The sequence below is a fragment of the Schistocerca nitens genome, chromosome 1 (genome assembly GCF_023898315.1).
Source record: "Schistocerca nitens isolate TAMUIC-IGC-003100 chromosome 1, iqSchNite1.1, whole genome shotgun sequence".
NCBI classification, from domain to species: domain Eukaryota; kingdom Metazoa; phylum Arthropoda; class Insecta; order Orthoptera; family Acrididae; genus Schistocerca; species Schistocerca nitens.
Genome location: NC_064614.1, coordinates 259,505,369 through 259,526,346, shown reverse-complemented (window position 1 = coordinate 259,526,346; position 20,978 = coordinate 259,505,369). Strand labels below are relative to the sequence as shown.

Below are 20,978 nucleotides of genomic sequence, written 5' to 3'. Positions count from 1 at the left end.
GTGTAAACGTCGACGCAATACACGCCAGATGGACATCGGGGGCATGTTGAGCTATCGAGCTCACGGCAAACGGATTTCTGCGGACTCCTTGTGAAACTATGGCGGATGCGTTCGACATCTGTATCAGACACTCCGCACGGCCCGGCAATTTGCCTTTACACAAACAATCTGTCTCGGAATTGTTCATGCCATCGTTTAATGCTGTGTGCTGTAGGAGGATCCACACCATACCTAGTGCGAAAGTCACGCTGAACAGTTATTACTGACCCGCACTGCGCAAAACGTAGAACACAAAACGCTTTCTGTTGTCCCGACATCATTTTTTACTAGAACTTCAGTGGGCGCACACTTCTGCTGCATTGCGGGAACCACGTAAAACTCAAGATTTTCCTCTTTCCAACAGTACGTTGTTCAAGCACATATCTCAAATAACATAATAGTCATGTTTTTTAAATCAGATGATTCTTTCTGATACACCCTGTGGTTATATAGAATGAGGATAAAAAAAAAGAAATGGTGGTGGCTAATTTTTACGTGGTTATGGTTCAAATGGCTCTCAGCACCATGGGACTTAACTACTGAGGTCATCAGTCCCCTAGAACTTAGGACTACTTAAACCTAACTAACCTAAGGACATCACACACATCCATGCCCGAGGCAGGATACGAGCCTGCGACCGTAGCGCTCGCGCGGTTCCAGACTGTAGCGCCTAGAACCGCTCGGCCACCCCGGCCGGCTACGTTGTTACTGTATGTGTCACTACATAAAGCCGTTTGTCTTAAATAAAGAAGTATTTTATGCAATCTAGGCTGTTGAATGTTTTTTAGTAACTAAAACAGATCAGTACTCTCAAAATGATAAAATTCAATCACATAGTAGGGCGTGAAAATATTCAATTATTTTCAATGCAGTCTCATGGTAGACAAGTAGACAGTGCCTCGGAAAACGTGCTGACCACAGTAAGCCTTGCAGCGTTGTCGCATTTGCGGCGTTTCGACCGGGAACTTGCCACTTGCGATTTTTGCGCGGAACAGCCCTGGAACCTGCTTCCCGACTCGTGTTCCGCGACTTTGTCGCTAGGTGTGTACGCGCTAAAACGCTGACCTGTCCGGATACTCGAAACAGAGCTCTGCTGAGCCTTTCATGCACGCTATCTCTCTCTCTCTCTCTCTGCAGTCTTACTTACCTATTTAGTCCAGGCATTCTTTGACGGCCTAATGTTAAATCTGCACTACGTAGCTCTTTTTCGATCACAGCATGACGATTTTATTGTACCTGATGATGGAGCTAAAATGCTACGCAATGGGTCCTGTTTATAAATAAAGTACCTACAGCGGAGGTGGTTTTATGTTGAAAATTATTTTTCAAATGCGTTTCCTTGAACTCGGCTGTCTATCTGCGTTTGGTTTCCCGTGGTTGTTGCGGTTATGCCATGTTTCTTCCTCCTTATACGTGTGACAGCAGCGATGTGTATCGATATTTGCACTGTGTACCATCTTTGGTCTTGCGCATATAGTTTCCGGCTAGAGTGTGTGCGGGCAGTCGGTTGGTTGGTGTGGACCAGGGAGGATATCTCTGTGCGGCACAGTCGCCTGGGTCCGCTGGCGGTCCCTGCGCAGTGTCGGAGCGTGTGTGGAGCTGTCCGACCGCTACGAGCTTTGTGGCTCACCGACCCAGGACGTCAAAGTTGAGTGGCGTCTTAAGTACCCAAGCCACGTCCGTTCATCTTGTGTCGTCCGTTTGTGGTTTGCTGTTGGGGAGCTATTCCTGTGAGCAACGCTGAGTGGTTGTAGTGGTGAAATCGAGCCGCCGTGTGGTGGAATTAACTATATTGGTTCACTACAATTCAAGTGCACCAGCGGAATTTTCTGCCTTGCGGCCGTTAATGTTCTGGTTACCTGCCCTGGCCACTAACATAATTTGAGGCAGTGTCCTTTCTTCACCCGTTGTCACTGTCCACCACAGTGTGTAGGTTTGACAGCTTAATACATACTTCATTGTGGATAATCATGTCTGTAACAGTTTGGTCTTTTGAGTTTTCATGTACTGATTCGTGGCTAGCAAGTCGTTTGGTCAGTCGGTCCGTGACTGTCTCTTGTTTGGGTTACTGACAGATCAAAAGTAGTTGGGCCCGCCACCTGTTTCACCTAAGTGAACGTTAATGTATCGTGGCAGCCCCCCCCCCCCCCTCCCGCCCATCCCCCTGGATGCGTCTGATTGCCATTGTATGTACTGTCATTTTCATGGGTGTTCAGTGGTCTGTTGGTAATCTATTGTAGCCAATGCTATGAAAAATAATTTTTTATTGTGTTTTATGTAAATCAAGGGCCTTCAACCCGTATAAGTAAGTTTGAATTCTGGCACGTGAATATTTTTCTGAAAGTTTCTGTTGTTGTGCTATCTTTTCATTTAGTGAGCTGTCAGCCACTTAAAATTTAAAGTATTTTGAATTTTTGGAAAATCAATTGTGGGCCTTCAGCCACTTAAAAACTTATTCTTAAATTTAGGTATTGGTATTGCGTTGCTTTTTTTCATTTAGTGTGCTTTCTCCCACTTAAAACTTAAAGGTTTAAGGTATTTTTTAATTTTTGAAAAATCAACTATTGGCCTTCAGTCGCTTAAAGCCTTATTCTTAAAATTTCCCCTTAAGCGAAAACATTGCGGCCTTCTGCCTTAAAAGATTTTGTTCTATCCACTTTTGCCTTGAGGCTTTCAGCCTAGCTGTGATATATATATATATATATATATATATATATATATATATATATATATATATATATATATATATATATATATATATATATATATATATATATATATATATATATATAGTCCGCCCCAGTAGCTGAGTGGTCAGCGTGTCGGATTGCCGACCTCTGGGCCCGGGTTCGATTCCCGGCTGGGTCGGAGATTTTCTCCGCTCAGGGACTGGGTGTTGTGTTGTGTTCTTCATCATTTCATCCCCATCCGGCGTGCAGGTCGCCCAATGTGGCGCCGAATGTAATAAGACCTGCGATATGGCGGCCGGACCTGCCCCGCGAGGGGCCTCCCGGCCAATGACGCCAAACGCTCATCATCATCATCATATATATATATATATATAAATTTTAAAATATATTACCATAATCTTTTAAGGCAGAAGGCCGCAATGTTTTCGCTTAAGGGGAAATTTTAAGAATAGGGCTTTAAGCGGCATTTGCGGCTTTAACTGCGTGTCTTCAGTCACTTGAAATTTATCTTGTTGATTTGTAAGATTTCTTGTTTGGAGGCCTTCAGCTGTGAAAGAATTGGATTTTGAAACTGGAAGTTGTAAAGGTTCGGCTATGTGCCGTTTTTGGTTTAAATGTGTTATTAAATTATAATAAATTACAATTTTCAAGTGAAACTGACCGCCACCTTATTTGGCCCTTTCCACAATCCTAATCACCTGTTCTGCGCTGCGGGTTTAGCGGGCGTTTCACATAAATTCATTACATTTTAATTAAATACAGATGTGTAAATCCACTTTCCAAGAGTTGAAGAGTAATTGAAAGACCATGTCATGGTGGTATAGTGTGTTGCGTTTTTGTATCCTGTTTTCGAATATTTGATTGTAAAACAGACAAGAGATTTCGATCCATAGTGTTTTTTAATAACTCAAATATCTACGCCTCTATATTCATTTCTTCATCCAAACATTTATTTATCTCTTAATTCTGTTTTTCGTAACGACATTTCCTCAATAATAATAGCGCAGCAGCGGTGGTGGCTGTTCCTTTGTTTTATTTGTACATCACGACACATTAAACTTCCATTTATCTCTCTGTGGCAAAACTTCTGCAAGTACTTGTAGCAAGTTCCTGAAATTAATTTGCTGAAGCTACTTCAAGAAGGTAACTTGCACAAGTTTTGTTCTGTTGGAAACACTTCAGCTAGTGCTTTCGAAAATTACAGCTATAAAGTTTTAAACGTTAACCTGAGGAAGGAATTCGGGAATTTTCTATTGTTCATTTTGTTTGTACGTTTTTTTCTATTTGATTTGTGTAAAGCGTAACTGAGGCGGAAACGCGTATCCACCTGTTGTGTGTAGATAAGCGCAGATATAAAGCTCACGGACAGAAAACCACATTGAGCCTGACTAGCAGAATCGATTTCGACATTATTTGTCTCCACTATCTGACAGTCCTGAGATGTTACAGCATAGCTACCTCAGCACGTTCATAATGTCCTTATTGTGAAGGGGCGCTAAACATTGGGATGACACATACTTATTTGCCTAAAGAAAGTTTTCTCCTTGCTATGCGAATGGAGCTAAATAAAGTCTACTGTGATGGGTATTTTTAGTGCGTGGTCAGAAAACGGTTCAAAAATAAAAGTTCGTTATAGTTAAACTAGAGAAATGCAATATGAAGAGGTTGAAAAATCGGCCAACCAGTTGCAAATAAAGGTTTATTAGTCCTTGAGCTAGGTTTCGATGTTTCTAAAAATATCTTCTTTAGAAGGAGTATCATCATGTGATGTAACAAGGCCCACTACTTCTGATGAAGATATTTTTAGGAATATCGAAACTTAGGTCAAACCTTTGTTTGCAAATGGTTGGCTGGTTTTTCAACCACTTCAGATTTACATAGTTGCTCTTTCGCAGCCATGTTTAACATTTTGAAATAAAATATTTTTAAATGATACATTTACATATTACACGGGAATAAAGTAATGTGTTTTAAAAAATGTGAACACATATCGCTGTGTAAGGGCCCGTCGCTATCTCACACTGGCCCTGCAGTATGTGATAAGCGGAGAACGTTGCAAAAATCTTAGCATTTTTTATAAAATGGTTTGTACTTATCCAAAGAGGAACGAACACCATGTCGGCGTGTGCTAGTATATGAAGAACAATGAGTTAGTTGTGTATGCAATTAGGGCTTCCAGGTCCAATAATGGAAAAGACAAACATGGATTTTTTTTTTAGCCAGACATTTTTCACTGATAATCAGGCTACTTGTTTTGGATATTTTCAGACCTTTATTAATAATCATCTACCGACAGTTTTTTTGCGAGATCAGCCTAAAAAGTGCTAAAATTAAAAAAAATATCATGAAACAGCCTAAAAATTTTGCAGTTATGATAGCGGATAACTGCTCAGTGTTCTTAATCATCTGGGTAATTCTATGTGAAAATAAACGAAAAGTTATCTGGCAAACAAAATAAACAATTAACTATTCTTTTGGAGCAGAAAACGAAAAGGTATTCAGCAACTGTGGTCATTTCAGTCAGACTATCTCCTTATTCCTCTGCACACGCCTTCCACAGGCTTACATCATTAACTTGGACTGGGACGAATTTGTGCATTCTCTGCTTCACCAGTAAAAAGCGTAAAAAAAGTAGTTGGGGCTGGACTTGTATCCATTTTGCCAGATACAAGAGTAAAAATCTGAACGTGTACAGCTAAAGCCTGACAGCTGGCAACCCTAGGTGCAATCCAATGGCACAGCATGGAACACAACAGCACTATGCATAGTGAATCATTCACTCTTGTCGACGATGGATAGTAGCCTGCTGTGTTGAACCTGAATCTTTGTGGCTTTGCTTAAACCAACGCAGAAGCCGTGATGCAATAAGGGCGTCGCGGGAATAAGTCATCGATCAATAAGCATCCCTAACATTAGTGAAATTACTTTAAGACAGGAAAATATTTATTTTTGTTATTCCAGCTAGAAAAACTAATACTTGAGGAGTTTATATAACAAAAGGTACAAAAATTAGTATTAAGAGAAATTAGAATAATGTTAGTAAAAAACAAAGAATACTGTATGTTTTTATGTGAGCCCTAAGTACTGGGGCAAAGAGATTTCTGGTGCACTCTGCATTGTTGCCAGATGTATCCAAGATGGCGGCGATGACAGCACCCAAGATGGCATCTTGCAGACTTAGCAACAGTGTATGATGTCATCCAAGATGGCGGCTGTGATGTCAGCTGATGACACAAGTCATCTTGGATGATGGGAAAGTGCCATGCCCTCCTACCATGTCCCCCCCTGCCACACCCACCATGGCGAGAAGTTCTAATTCCATCAGGACAATGCAACCTCTACTAACCTAAGAAAATGACGTGAAATAAAGGTCACTTGGGTTACCTCCGCTAACCTAAGTCATCCGACAGTCATCTTTTCCTAGGAACTGGTGTGAAGTCTGAATTTTGGCAGTAAAGACAGGTTATTTGGGCTACCTCTACTATACTAACAAAATGGCGGGAAAGAAAGGGCGCTTGGGCTACCTCCAATAACCTAAATCACCTGACTGCCACCTGTTCCTAGGAGATGGTGGGGAGAGGAGGCGATCTATCCTGGACATAAGTCTTTATTATGCATACACTATTTATTTAAATAATTAAGGGCAGTACAGCCATCCAGTGTGTTCACCATGAAGTCTAGACTCCAACTGACTTAGTACACAGTACCACCACCAGAGGGCACTGATATCCATTCTGTGACGTAATCCAAGATGGCGGCATGATGTCAGCTGATGATGCAAGTACCATTATCCAAGATGGCGAATATTACCAGGATACAGTGTGGTTGCCATGAGGTATGGGCCTAGTACACAATACTGTCACCAGATGGCGCTGTCATCCATTCTGTGACATAACCCAAGATGAGTGTCTCGAGGGGAAAATGACTCAGTCTGCACTAGGCTGCTGGAGAGAGGAAGCACAGTACTTCATATATTTTGGAACAATTTATTTAATGATTGATTTTGAGACATAGTATATTTATCACACTGATACAAAACACATGATCTGACATGCTTGGGGTCACACCACATGGCCTACAGACCTGTAGGATTGGCTACAGGCATTGGAATTTCAGTACAGACAGGCAAACTATTCCTAAATAATTCAGTACAGTGATGTGCAGACACGAAAACAGCTCGTAAACCATCCTAATAACGCATAGCACAGCCTACAGACCTGCTTGCAAACAATGTATGCAGGCACTGCCCGCTGCCCCCCCCCCCCCCTATTCACTAGACTGCCCAGGAGGCTACCACACATGGTCGCAGAAGTGGGGATGCAGCAGTACCCCTTTCATACTTGACACCTGAGAAATTCCTCTCGAAATACGTAATTACCTAGGCACCACTGCTGATATGAGTGGACCGGAGTGAAGACCTATTTGCAGAGTGCAGACACTTCAAGGGCGCACACGCGTCAACTCCATAGAAAAGACTCCCCAGACACTTTCGGAATCATGCACTACACACTCATTCACAAAATAATGCAACAAACACCAAAACACCTAATAAATCCTCAAACCATAAGCATGTCTAACGCTCACAGCGCTTAAACCGTCGGAAATAATCCAGTGCACAAACACTCAGTACATGTAAAAATCACTTCCGAACTATCATCACCTGCAACTATCACAGATCCCCCATGCGTCCTGCAGGGCCAGCCATGGTGACCAAGCGCAGGGGTGCTGCCGATGGCATGTGAAAGTTCTTTGACTGTTATACTGATGTCACATTTCTGTCTATCTGAATAAGAATCAAGTCATCCTCTGGGCAACACAACCGTGTGCTCGCCACAGTTGGTGAGTGAACTCCCTCTCTCTACCTGCGGTCCAGCAAGGACTTAATTACCAAGCGACTCACCCTCACATAAGCTGTAGAAATCGTTTCCAGAATAGCACAGGGTACCTTGTTCCTCACCATCCTGGTCCGCAGCTCGTGGTCGTGCGGTAGTGTTCTCGCTTCCCACGCCCGGGTTCCCGGGTTCGATTCCCGGCGGGGTCAGGGATTTTCTCTGCCTCATGATGACTGGGTGTTGTGTGATGTCCTTAGGTTAGTTAGGTTTAAGTAGTTCTAAGTTCTAGGGGACTGATGACCATAGATGTTAAGTCCCATAGTGCTCAGAGCCATTTGAACCATTTTTGCACTCACCATCCTGACAGAACTTGTGAGCTGTGCACTTTGCGGCGAAATGTCCGTCCTGCTGTCAATATAGTCTCATAAACATTAGTTGTTCACACCATGAGAAAGCCTGTACACTCATGTGAAAACATCATTAATCATAAAAGCATTCTTGTTGTTTGGAAAGAGATCACTATCTAAGCGCAGACGGGGGGAAATCAGGAAAATTACACAAACAGAATTTGAAGCACTGTCATACAGAAGAGAGAAAAATGGCCTGAATATTCTGTATCCTACAGCTATAGGTCTGGGGATGTCCTTATGGCACAGTGTTGGATGAGTGATGGCATCCCCGCCAGAGATGGGTGGTCTGCTTCAACTTGTCTTTGAACACTTGTTTTCTCAGAACTTTCCGTACATACCTTACCTCCATTCTTGTTCGACACAGTTTGTAGACACTCTTACATCCTGGCACAAAGTATGTCTTGTGAATTAATAGAGCATTATGACTGTATTTTGTACAGATCACCATATTGCACCGACAATTAAGCCATGCAAAGTTCCCCTACATATCGTCAATTAGGGAAAGACTCTTACTCAATTACACTGCTCTCCCCCTGAGGACAGGAACTTGAATAATAGAGCGCGAAACCGATCTCCAACAGTGTCGATGTAGTAAACGTACAATTCGTATCCTGCACCATACAAAATCATCCCTTTCACATATACTGCGAAGACAGACAGCACCGTACATACTCCTCGCAGCATTAGATATTTCCCTGCGAGGTTCAGCAGTCATCCACCCCGGACGGGTGACTAGAGCGCCCTATCAGAACTGTTCTACAAAATCGAACTCATTCCCTGTTGGCACAAACGCGTTATTGTTTCTGGTCCGGACCTGCTTGCTTGCTTGCTTTTCTACATCCATCTCCAGGCTCTGGGATTACAAGAACTCATGTATTTTTGCATGGTTTGTCACGATATTATACCATTTTCGCGGTACTTCTCGGTATCTTCCACACAGCAGCAGCCTACTGATTTCTCACGCAACATAATTCCGAAGATGTAGACTGGAAATTATTTCTCAACGAACCTAAGACTTTAGCGCTTATGCCATTTGCAAAGACCTTTACTTGAGAACTTGAAACAAATAGAGGAAAATGATATTTCCACCAGTGAATACCGATGTCCCCGATGTAACAGATTCCAAATCATCCCTATAATTTACAAAGTGAACTAATATGTTTCTAACGTCTTGAGAACCAGGAAATGTGTCTTTCACCTGCTAGATGCGAACACCACAATCCATGTTCCTTTAATTAAATAAAGGCGTGAAATGTGCAGAAGCAATAGACCGAACAATTTACATGGGTGCGAATAACGGTCCAGAGCAACCACAACTGTTTTCAATGCTCTCAATTTTCCACGCAATCATGAAAGGTATCCAGCACATACTAAGTAGTAGTTCGCTATTCGGTCGTCTAGAGCACAACACAGTAAAGTCAGCTACTTTCCTACAATCCAACAGGCCTTTGCGTTTGGACAGCTCCTGCTGTTAACGGGAAACGTGACTCATTCCCACACAGGTCCCTGGCGCTGCAGGTAAAGCATGCATGAACACAATGGTCACATATATATTTTATCCCTGTATTTACAACTAAATATTACGATTGTGGTCTCAATTGAAAGACATTCGACAATAAGCGAAGTAACGGAAATACGCCCTTCTAATGGCTGTGGATCTGGAAATACAAATATCTGTACAATTCTTATCACTTGATATACTCTTCCCTTGCTATCACAGTACTCCATGTCAAATCCATACCTTTCTTACAACTGGACATAGTCATTTCCTCTGCACATGTCAGAACACAAACACATACTTTATAAGCCTGATGCTCGAACCTATCACGCACCCCCTACTACTGAGTATAATACTTCGTCAATAACTGATTGCTGGCGATACGATATAATACAAAGCGAAAATCAACCATGGGTGGACATGTCTTATAGGTTTTTCTTGTTAGTGCTACCACCGTGTCTTCGAAAGAGAGGTATAATCGTCTTACAAACAGCCAGATGTTAAAAAACCCGACTGTATGTTACTGTCACATGCGGCCTTGGTTATACAAGTGCATACAAGTATCTATGTTAAAAGCTATATCCGCTTTACAAATTGAGGTATGACATTACCACTGAATGAGGTGGATGTTCGTCCAGACAAGTACCGTGACGGCGATCGGATGGTACTCTTACTCGTCGCCAATGCTGCAACCTCGTAATAAAATTACCAAATTAGAAACTGATTTGGCTAAGGAACGTTGTATGAAACTAGTATTTGTGAATCCCACACTCCCTCACAGCTAGATATTTCTACAATATTTGTAACACATTCTGTCTTGATCCCATGTCAAAGGTTTGGTGATATATCCACTGGCGATGGCTGTTTGAGTAGGATTACAAACAATAGATGGTAGACTAACTTTTCAGACCTCTAACGCCACGCTATATTCTAGAAATGCCATCTGGGATTTGGAATCAAGTCTTTCCATTCAACCACATACCTGCCTTCGATACTATGGAGAGGTCACTTAATGATTGTAGCCACAAGTGACTCATATTTCTGACACCCTCATATCTCATGTGCAGGCACATGTGACGATCCTATTAAATATACAGGTGTTGATCAAGTGCACAGACCAGTTTAAAGTTCCATCACTTGTACTCTAGAAGGATGATCATATCCCACGGACTATTCTGAAAGTCGTTAGAGACCCCCCCCCCCCCCCCGTGTGACCCTGTCTCGTTGTTTGAAACATTATTTTCTAACACGTTTTGTACACTGCCAAACATTTTATTTGTATGCTATGACTTCGAGGTCTGTGTTAGATTCTAAACTGACATTAAGACGTTCTGATCCTCGGCCTCTCGCAGACAACAAGGACATCACCCCTAAGTACAGTTATCCAAGACGTTGCACTGTGATGCGATTGACACCATTCAAGATGGCTGATGTAACATCAGGTGATGAAGTCAGTACCGTTACCCAAGATGGCGGGAAAGTGCCACACACCCTGCCTAGTCTCCCTGGTGGGAAGTGTGAATTTTGGAGGGAAACTGGGATACCTCTACACTTAAACTCATCTGTCACAGTGACGGACTAGCTGATGGCTCTGTGTTCCATTTCGTCTGATTCCTCAAATTGCACTCATGTAGTGATCTCTGTTTCGGTGTTAGCAACCCCCAGAAGGTGTCACCCAACCACAAAACTCTTTCCCCAACTCAAACAAGTGTTGTCAGTCAATGATTATAACTGTACTTCGGGGTGGTGTCCTTGTCGTGCGAGAGGCCAAGGATTAGAATGTCTTAGTGTCAGTTTAGAACCTGACACAGATCTTGAAGTCGTGGCATTAAAATAAAATATTTGGCACTGTACAAGGCGCGTTAGAAAATAATGTTTCAAACAACAAGACAGTGTCATGGGGGCGGGGGGTTTCTTGCGACTTACAGTATAGTCTGTGGGATATGATCATCCTCCTTGAGTACAGGTAATGGAACTTTAAACTGGTCTGTGGAGCTGATCAATACCTGTATATATAATAGGGTCGTCACATGTGCTTGATGCCTGCACACATGCGTATTTGGTTTCGATGTATAGGAGGAGAGAGATGCGTTAAAAATCTTATCTAGTTCTCTATTGGATGAACTTAGTTGAGCTTTTATAGTTCTTAATTTTTATCTGATGGATGGTGCAGAATAACGACGATAGGATGTTGGGTAGACAGAGGTGAATGGACATGGATCTGTAGTATCTATATCTAGTTTGGGGATTTGCCACAATTCGCCCATTCCAACCAGATGGTCAAAACACGGCACTGTCGCACTAACTGAGGTCGCTCTGTTTCTATATGGGTTGCAGAATATGGTAGATATAGCTTTCCCCGACTTCTAACCAGTTCTGACTTAAATTGGAATGATCACATGCACAAAGCTGCAGCAATGACAGCAGATACAGGATGCGTAGGGACTGACTAAAATCACATTGGAGTTTTACTGTAGCAGACAGGTTCGAGAAAATGACTCGTTTCTAGATATGAGAGTGCCAGAAACATGATTCACTTGCGGCTGCAATCATTAAATGACTTATCCATAGGATCGAATGCAGGTATGTGGTTGAATGGAAAGACTTGATTCCAAATCCCAGACAGCATTTCTAGTGGGTAGTGTGGCATTAGAGATCTGAAAAGTTAGTCTACATTTCTTATGACCTCAATCAGCACACCATCTTTCTGTTTGTGATCCTTCTCAATCAACCATCGCCTATAGCCCAGTGGATATATCACCAAACCTCTGACATGAGATCAAGACAGAATGTATTACAAATACCGTAGAAATATGTAGCTGCAGTGGCGTGTGGGCTTTGCAAATACCGGTTTCATACCACATTGCTTAGCCAAATCACTTTCTAAATTGGGCAATTTTATTACGAGGTTGCTCCGTCAGTGACATGTAAGCACACCATTGATCTGATACTATATACTGCAGCGATCACTGCCACGGTATTTGTCTGGACAAAAAACCACCTCATTCAGAGGTAATGTCGTGCCTCGATTTGCAAAGCGGATATAGCTTTTAACATGGATACTTGTAAGCACCAGTAGAACCAAGACAGCTTGTGACAGTATCATACATTAGTTGTTCGGATCGAGTTTTTTAACATCTGGCGGTTTGTAAGAAGATTATACCTCTCTTTCTAAGACACAGTGGTAGCCCTTGCAAGAGAAACTTATGAGACATGTCCACCCATGGTTAATTTTCTCTCAGTATTATATCATAAGGCCAGCAATCAGTTATTGACTAAGTATTATAGTTAGTAGTAGAGGGTGCATGATAGGTTCGAGCATCAGGTTTATAAAGTATGTGTTTGTGTTCTGACAAGTGCAGAGGAAATGACTATGTCCAGTCGTAATGATGATATGGATTTGACATGGAGTACTGTGATAGCAAGGGAAGAGTATGTCAAGTGATGAGAATGGTACAGATATTTCTATTTCCAGAGCCACAGCTGCCAGTATGGCGTATTTCGAATACTTCGTTCATTGTCGAATTTCGTTCAATTGAGACCACGATCATAACATATAGCTGTAAGTACAAGGATAATATATATATGTGACAAGTTTTCAAGGATCATTCTGTCTATGTGTGCTTGGCCTGCAGCGCTGGTAACCTGTGCAGGAATGAGTCACGTTTCATGTTAATGGCACGAGCCGTCCAAATGCAAAGGCCTGTTGGAGTGTAGGAAAGTAGCTGACTTAACTGTGGTGGTGGTGGTGGTGGTTAGTGTTTAACGTCCCGTAGACAACAAGGTCATTAGAGACGGAGCGCAAGCTCGGGTTAGGAAAGGATTGGGAAGGAAATCGGCCGTGCCCTTTCAAAGGAACCATCCCGGCATTTGCCTGAAACGATTTAGGGAAATCATGGAAAACCTAAATCAGGATGGCTGGAGACGGGATTGAACCGTCGCCCTCCCGAACGCGAGTCGAGTGTGCTAACCACTGCACCACCTCGCTCGGTGACTTAACTGTGTTCAGCTCTAGATGACCGAGCAGTGAACTAATATGTATGTGTTAGATACCTTTCATGATTCCGTGGAAAATTGAGAACATTGAAATCAGAGGTGTGTTTTCTCTGGACCGTTATTCACACCCATGTAAAGTGTTCGGTCTATTGCTTCTGCACATTTCACGCCTTTATTTAGTTGAGGGAACATTTGCTGGTTCTCTAGACGTGAGAAACACATTAGTTGACCTTGTATATTATGGGGATGATTTGGAATCTGTTACATCAGGGACATCAGTATCCAATAGTGGAAATATCAGTTTCCTCTATTTGTTTCGAGTTCTGACGTAAAGGTCTTCGCAAATGGGATAAGCACTCAAGTTTTGGTTTGTTGAGAAATAATTTCCAGTCTATATCTTCGGAATTATGTAGCACGGGCGATCGGTAGGCCACTGCTGCGTGCTTGAAATCGAGTAGTACCGCGAAAATGGTATAATATCATGACAAACCATGCAAAAATACATTAGTTATTGTAATCCCAGGGCCTGGAGATGGATGTAGAATAGCAAGCAAGCAAGCAGGTCTCGACCAGAAACAATAACGCGTTTGTGCCTATGGGGAACGAATTAGGTTTTGTAGAACAGTTCTGAGAGGGCGCTCTAGTCACCCGTCAGTAGTGGATGACTGCTGAACCTCGCAGGGAAATATCTAATGCTGTGAGGAGTATCTGTCTTCGCAGTATATGTACGAATGATGTAAAAGGGATGATTTTGTATGGTGCACGATACGAATTGTGTGTTTACTACAATGATATGGTTGGAGATCGGTTTCGCGCTCTATTATTCATGTTCCTGTCCTCAAGGGGGGGGGGAGCAGTTTAATTGAGTAAGAGTCTTTCTCTATTTGACGATATGTAGGGGCACTTTGCATGGCTTAATTGTCGGTGCAATATGGTGATCTGTACAAAATACAGTCATAATGCTCTATTAATTCACAAGACATACTTAGCGCCGGGATGTAGGAGTGTCTACAAACTGTGTCGAACAAGAATGGAGGTAAGATATGTACGGAAAGTTCCGAGGAAGCAAGTGTTCAAAGACAAGTTGAAGAGACCATCCATCTCTGGTGGGGATGCCATCACTCATCCGCCACTGTGCGATTAGGACATCTCCAGACCTGTAGCTGTAGGATACAGAAAATTCTGGCTATTTTTTTCTCTTCTGTATGACAGCACTTCAAATTCTGTTTGCATAATTTTCCTGATTTCCCCCATCTATGCTTAGAGAGTGATCTCTTTCCAAACAACAAGAATGCTTTTATGATTAATGGTGTTTTCACATGATTGCACAGGCTTTTTAGCGGTGTAAACATTTAATGTTTCTGAGACGTACATTGACAGCAGGATGAACATTTTGCCGCGAAATGTTAGCTGCGCCGGGTACGTGTGCACGCTAGATACAGCTCAAAAGTTCCGTCAGGATGCGGAGGAGCAATGTAGCCTGTGATATTCTGGAAACGATTTCTACAGCGTCTGTGAGGGTGAGTCACTCGGTCATTAGGGCTTTGCTGGACCGCAGGTAGAGAGAGAGAGAGTTCACTCACCAACTGTGGTGAACACACGCTCGTGTTGCCCGGAGGATGACTTGGTGATTATTCATATAGACAGAAATGTGACATAAGTATAGCAGTCAAAGAACTTTCACATGCCATCGGCAGCGCCCCTGTGCTTGCTCACGGTGGCTGGCTCTGCAGGGCACATTAGGGATCTGTGATAGTTGCAGTTGATGATAGTTTGGAAGCGTTTTTTACATGTAATGAGTGTTGGTGCACTGGATTATTTCCGGCGCTTTAAGCGCTGTGAGAGATAGACATGTATTCTGATTTGAGGATGCATGATTTCGAAAGTTGACGATTAGCAAGCATGTTTGGGGAGTCTTTTAGATGGAGTTGATGCATGTGCACTCTTGGAGCGTCTGTACTCTGCATATAGGTCTCTGCTGCTGTCTGCTTGCATCAACGATGGTGCCTCTCACATATTTTGAGAGGAATTTCTAAAGTGTCAAACGTGAAAACGGGTGCCACCGCATCATGCTTCCAGGCACCTGTGCGTCACTTCGCGGGGGGTGCCGCAGCATCCTGACTTCTGGGAGCGTGTGTGGTAGCCTCCTGCACAGTGCAGTGAACAGAGGGGGTGGTAGCCACTGTCTGCGTACATTGTTTGTGAGCAGCACCGTAGGCTGTGCTATGTGTTATTTGGACAGTTTACTGTACTGCATTATTTAGAAGTGGTTTGCATATATGTAGTGAAATTATTTTGGTAATTTTCGAGGTGCCAGCCAGTTTCGCTGAGCGGTTCTAGGCGCTACAGTCTAGGTTTAAGTAGTTCTAAGTTCTAGGAGACTGATGACCTCAGAAGTTAAGTCCCATAGTGCTCAGAGCCATTTGAACCAATTTACGAGTTGTTTGTAGTGCCCTATTTAGGAGTAGTTTACAGGTCTGTAGGCTGTGTGGTGTGACCCCAAGTATGTCAGAGCGTGTGTTTTATATCAGTGTGATAAATATAGTATCTCTCAAAATCCAGCACTAAATAAATTGTTCCTAAATAAATAAAGTACACTCCTTCCTCTCTCCAGCAGCCCAGCGCAGGCTGAGTCATTTTCCCCTCCAGACAGTCGTCATGGGTTATGTCATGGAATGGACAACAGTGCCCTCTGGTTACTATATTGTGTACTAGGTCCAAACCTCGTTCGACCATACTGTTTCCCGCCAAAATCAGCCATCTTGGATAATGGTACTTGCATCATCAGCTGATGTAATGGCCGCCATCTTGGATTACGTCAAGGAATGGACGACAGAGCCCTCTGGTGGTGGTACTGTGTACTAGGTCAGTTGGAGTCCAAACCTAGTGTTGAACACACTGGATGGCTCTATTGCCTCTAATTGTTTAAATAAATAGTGCATGCAAAATAAAGTCTTATGTCCAGCACAAGTCAAGTCCTCTCCCCGCCATTTCCTAGGAACAGGTGGTGGTTGGGTGACTTAGGTTAGTGGAGGTAGCCCAAGCGCCTTTTCTTTCCTGCCATTTTCTTAGGTTTGTAGGGATAGCCTAAGTGACCTTTCTTTACCGCCAAAATTCAAACTTCGCACCACTTCCTAGGAAGAGGTGGCCTTCGGATGAATTAGGTTAGTGGAGGTAACCTAAGTAACCTTTATTTCCCACCATTTTCTTAGGTTAGTAGAGCTTGCATTGTCCTGATGGAATTTGACCTTCGTGCCAGGGGGTTGTGGCATGGGGGCATGGCAGGGCGGCATAGTACTTTCCCAGGATCTTGGATAACGGTACTGGAGTCATCAGCTGATGTCACGGCCGCCATCTTGGTTGACGTTATGGCCGCCATCTTGGATGATGTCATGCACTGTTTCCAAGTCTACACGTCGCCATCTTGGGTGACGTCATCGCCGCCATCTTGGATACATCTGGCAACAATGCAGAGTGCACCGGAATCTCTTTGCCCCAACACTTCCCTGTACTAGTAGTATATAAGCCATAACTTTGAAGACTTTTGTCTCTTGATGTTCTTGTTCCCTCCTGTGTACCTGGTCACTATTGGATGTGTGAATGCTTTTCAAAGACTAAATTATATATCTGAAATGGACTTCGGTTGTTCTTCATGAAAATTATTCGTGCATGTGTGATCCCGAGATGTCCGCTTTTCTTGTTCATAACACTGACTAACCACATATTCGCATGCGAAATGGGAGACTGAAGTCAGTACAACATGTAATGAGAAAGTAAATTAAATTTTTCAAGTAGAAAAAGGGGATAAAGTTTTATAACCTAAATATCAGTGATAGTGTGGAAACACTTTCATTAAACTCTTAATAGTCATTACATGATACTATTCGATCAGAGTTCTTTCTCGCAGCTGGTGTAACAAGAATATGTACACTCTCTTGTCTGACTCGGGGCGAATTTCAATGTTGTTTGTGAACTTTAATTTACTTAGATGTGGGTCCATGTTATTTAAATATTGGGGACTCCCCATACGAAAGTGACTAATAAATTAACAGTGAAGACAGATAAAAATATACCCTCTTTCTTATTTTTGTGAGGTAACCTCATACATGGCGTTATACTTACAGTCAAGGTTGCGTACCATCCCGATATATCGATCCTTCACGGTTATGGATCTTCTTGTCCCAAAATCCTGAAAAGACCCAATTTTGTCCCAGTCAAAATACTGTTATGAGCTTCGTTCAAGCACTGAAGTAACGTCGTCTGTTAGCGCAACATGTAAATGCAGCCTCAGCTACTTTTACTTATGTCAACAAGTTTGCGATTACTCTCCTAATACTGCCTCATTCCATTGCTGATTCTGAGAGACTATTTGGCAGTATGAATGTAATAAAAAACAGGCAGAGGAATAGAATGAAGTTGAAACTTTTAACTGCTATATTAAGAATACGCTGTGGTTTGAGGTTGGAAGGAAAATGCTGCAACGAATATTACCAAAGAATCGTATCAATCTGAAACTGACGATGATGATGTAGACAAAAATTATTCATTCGAAGAAGAACAATTCATTTAAATAGTTAGCTGTTGTTATAGAACTTTTAGTATGTTCCTGACCTTGAGGTGCTGATTTATTTATTGTACGCTCATTTAATGATTGTGGATATTTGATTACTTAATAATAAAGGAAATTAATTACTAATATACTTATTGCTTTCTTTCATAACAATTAAAAAATTTTTTAGTGGAAATTTTAGCGATTATGAGAGTAGGGGCATTGTTGTTGTAGTTTTCTGGTAGTTTTGCGCACTTGAAACTGGTAGGGACCTCACTTTAACTTTTGGCACGATGTAAGCACCTCCTAGATGTAGTGCCAACATACGGGAAAATACCAGATTTCTCCAGTAGTATGGGACGGGAACTATTTAAGCAGCGCTACGCGGAAGAATCGAGGAGTTCCCATTTGAACAGCGATCCGATAAAACGATTCTTTCTAAACGTAATACGAACAATGCGTGGAAATTAGTAATATTTGGTGTTTACTGCGGGTATATAGGGCGTGAAGTTTATAATGCCTAAAGTGTTTACTGCCTATTGCACTTCTCATAGCTTACACAAAGGCCTAAGGATGGAAAGAGAAAGTGTCACTTATCGGATGATTACACAAAAGAGTGGTGTTTTGTCACGAAAGGCCGTACGGATCAGGTAGCTGTGAGATTTGTAGCTGTTTCAGCTCTCTAACTCACGGAGGTAAGACGGATGTGAGGAATCACATTTCTACGAAGAATCATACAAATAGATTCGCCGTAGCATCGACATCAAAGACTATTTCCACAGTCACATTTAGAGAAGACCCCAGGAAGAATTGCTTATTGCTGCTTCAGAACTAACATCAACTTATAAAATTGTGAAGCATTATCATCCTTCAGTTCTCTTGACTGTACCGTAAATGCAGTCTACAGCCAGGACCAAAGCTACAGGGATTATTAAAAATATTCTCACATCACACTCCGTGTCCGAATGCAAGAACAATTGCAAGAAGTTTAATTTTACGGTATAAGCACCGACGCATCGGACCACAGGCCTGGAAAGATGTTTTCTTTAGTTGTTCAATACTTTATTGAAACTGATGGATTCCAGTAGAAGCTGATGAAGTTGGATTCGCTGAATAACGAAACATCGGAGACAATTGCAAAGTTCTGGCTAGGCACTTTACGACAACTGCAAATTCCACTAGATAAATTAATCGCTTTTTGTGGAGACAGTACCAATACCAGCTTCGGAGGGCTTCATCGACGCGGCCAGCGGACTGTTTCACCAAATTACAGAAGAACTATGAAAAAATGTAGAAGGAATTGGATGCCCTGCCCATATTCTCCACATTACTATACCAAACACTGTAGGTGTTTTAACTGTCGACCTTGAAATAATCGTCATGAAAATATTTAATTATTTTTCAGTATAAAAGGTAAGAACAGAGAAGCTGAAAGAGTTCTGCTTATATGCTGGTGTCAGTCATCAGACTCTTCTGTCTCACTTAAAAACAAGATGGCTGTCGTTAATGCCCGCAGCTGAGAGAATTCTTAAGCTTTGGATTCCATTGAAACAGTTTCTTGAAGCCGAAGACAGGCCACCTAAAACAACTTCAGATTTTTTCAGCAGTCCGACCAGTGAAATATACTTCATATTTCTGCAGTCAAACTTAACATCTTTGAAAAAAATATAAAAGGCGTAGGGGAGAGTACAGTTTCGATAACTGAAATAAGAAATGTTTCAATCGACACTCGAAGTTGTCTGAATGAAAGGAAACTGCTAGTTCTATTGGCATGCAAACCAAGATGAATTGGAACACATTAAAGACTCATAACCCTAACCAAGAAATAATTTGATTTCGAAATTTTGGGAAGAGGCAGTGGTTTTCTATTTCATAGCATTTGATTACTTAGAGAAATATATTATTTCTTTTGATTAATGTTAGGTATTTGACTGTTTCACGCTATCTGAAATCCCAGACTGGATGGTGATTGAAAACACTACTATATACCTGACGAAAAATGGTGTGAAGATTTCAGGCGACAGTTGTTTTCAGAAATGTATGTATCTGAAAAGATTTTCAGAAACTACGCGTGACTCAGGAGAATGGAAGTTAAAACACTCAGTGGAAGAATGGTGGATTTACTTTTTTAAGAAAACCGAAAATACTGAACGTAATTATGCGAATATTTGTTTTCTATTCCTGCACATAAAGCCACTGTGGAAACGGTATGTTCGCTGATGTCGGCGCAGTGGACTGATAATAGACATCGACTACTGCCAGGGAACGAGGAATCAATCTTACAGTGCCAGTTTAACTACAAGCTGACTTGTATGGAGCTTTGTAAATACGTAAAAGGGGAAAAAAGCTCTTCCGAAATATATGGTGTACCGATACTTGTGACGCAACACTAAACACAAACAACGCTAATGTACTCACTAATGTAGGCTTCAGCACTTATCACTTGTAATGTATATGTTGTATGTATTAGCAGCGGTAAAATTTGCAAGTGAAAATGGCACATTATATACTGTCCCATGCAGAATGAAGCCCATGCCTGTAACATAAATCAATTGTGCTGTTACTGGCAACATCAACATGTGTAGTTATACAAGGACTACTATTGAGACGTCATGTCAAATTACTTCTGCACTTGATCCAAAACACTTTACATTATTTGTTTATTTCGGCTGCGCTGTGTTATGACTAGCAACAGTTTACAAACGTTTCCTGTGTCAATTTGTAATTCGTTTGACTTATTATGAGCAAATGACTGCATTTAATTACTGTTCTGTCTATTCTTCTGTGTGTAGCATTATCGGTAGCACATGTCAAAATCTGTGAGATATCGTACATAATCAGCTGCTTCCTGAACCAACAACAGAAAACTAATTACACATTGCCTATGACTTTAGAATGCAGTAACAGTTCTCATACGGTGAAAGAGTCATCAATGGAAAATACCGTAATGATCAAAGGATGCAA

The 20,978-nt window shown here is 41.9% G+C and overlaps 1 non-coding gene across 1 annotated transcript; it reads right to left on the bottom strand.

Moving 5' to 3' along the window:
* Positions 1-13,384: 13,384 nt before the first annotated feature.
* Trnaa-cgc (transfer RNA alanine (anticodon CGC)) lies at positions 13,385-13,457 on the bottom strand. The gene has a single exon. It is a non-coding gene; the product is annotated as a tRNA-Ala (tRNA).
* Positions 13,458-20,978: the final 7,521 nt, after the last annotated feature.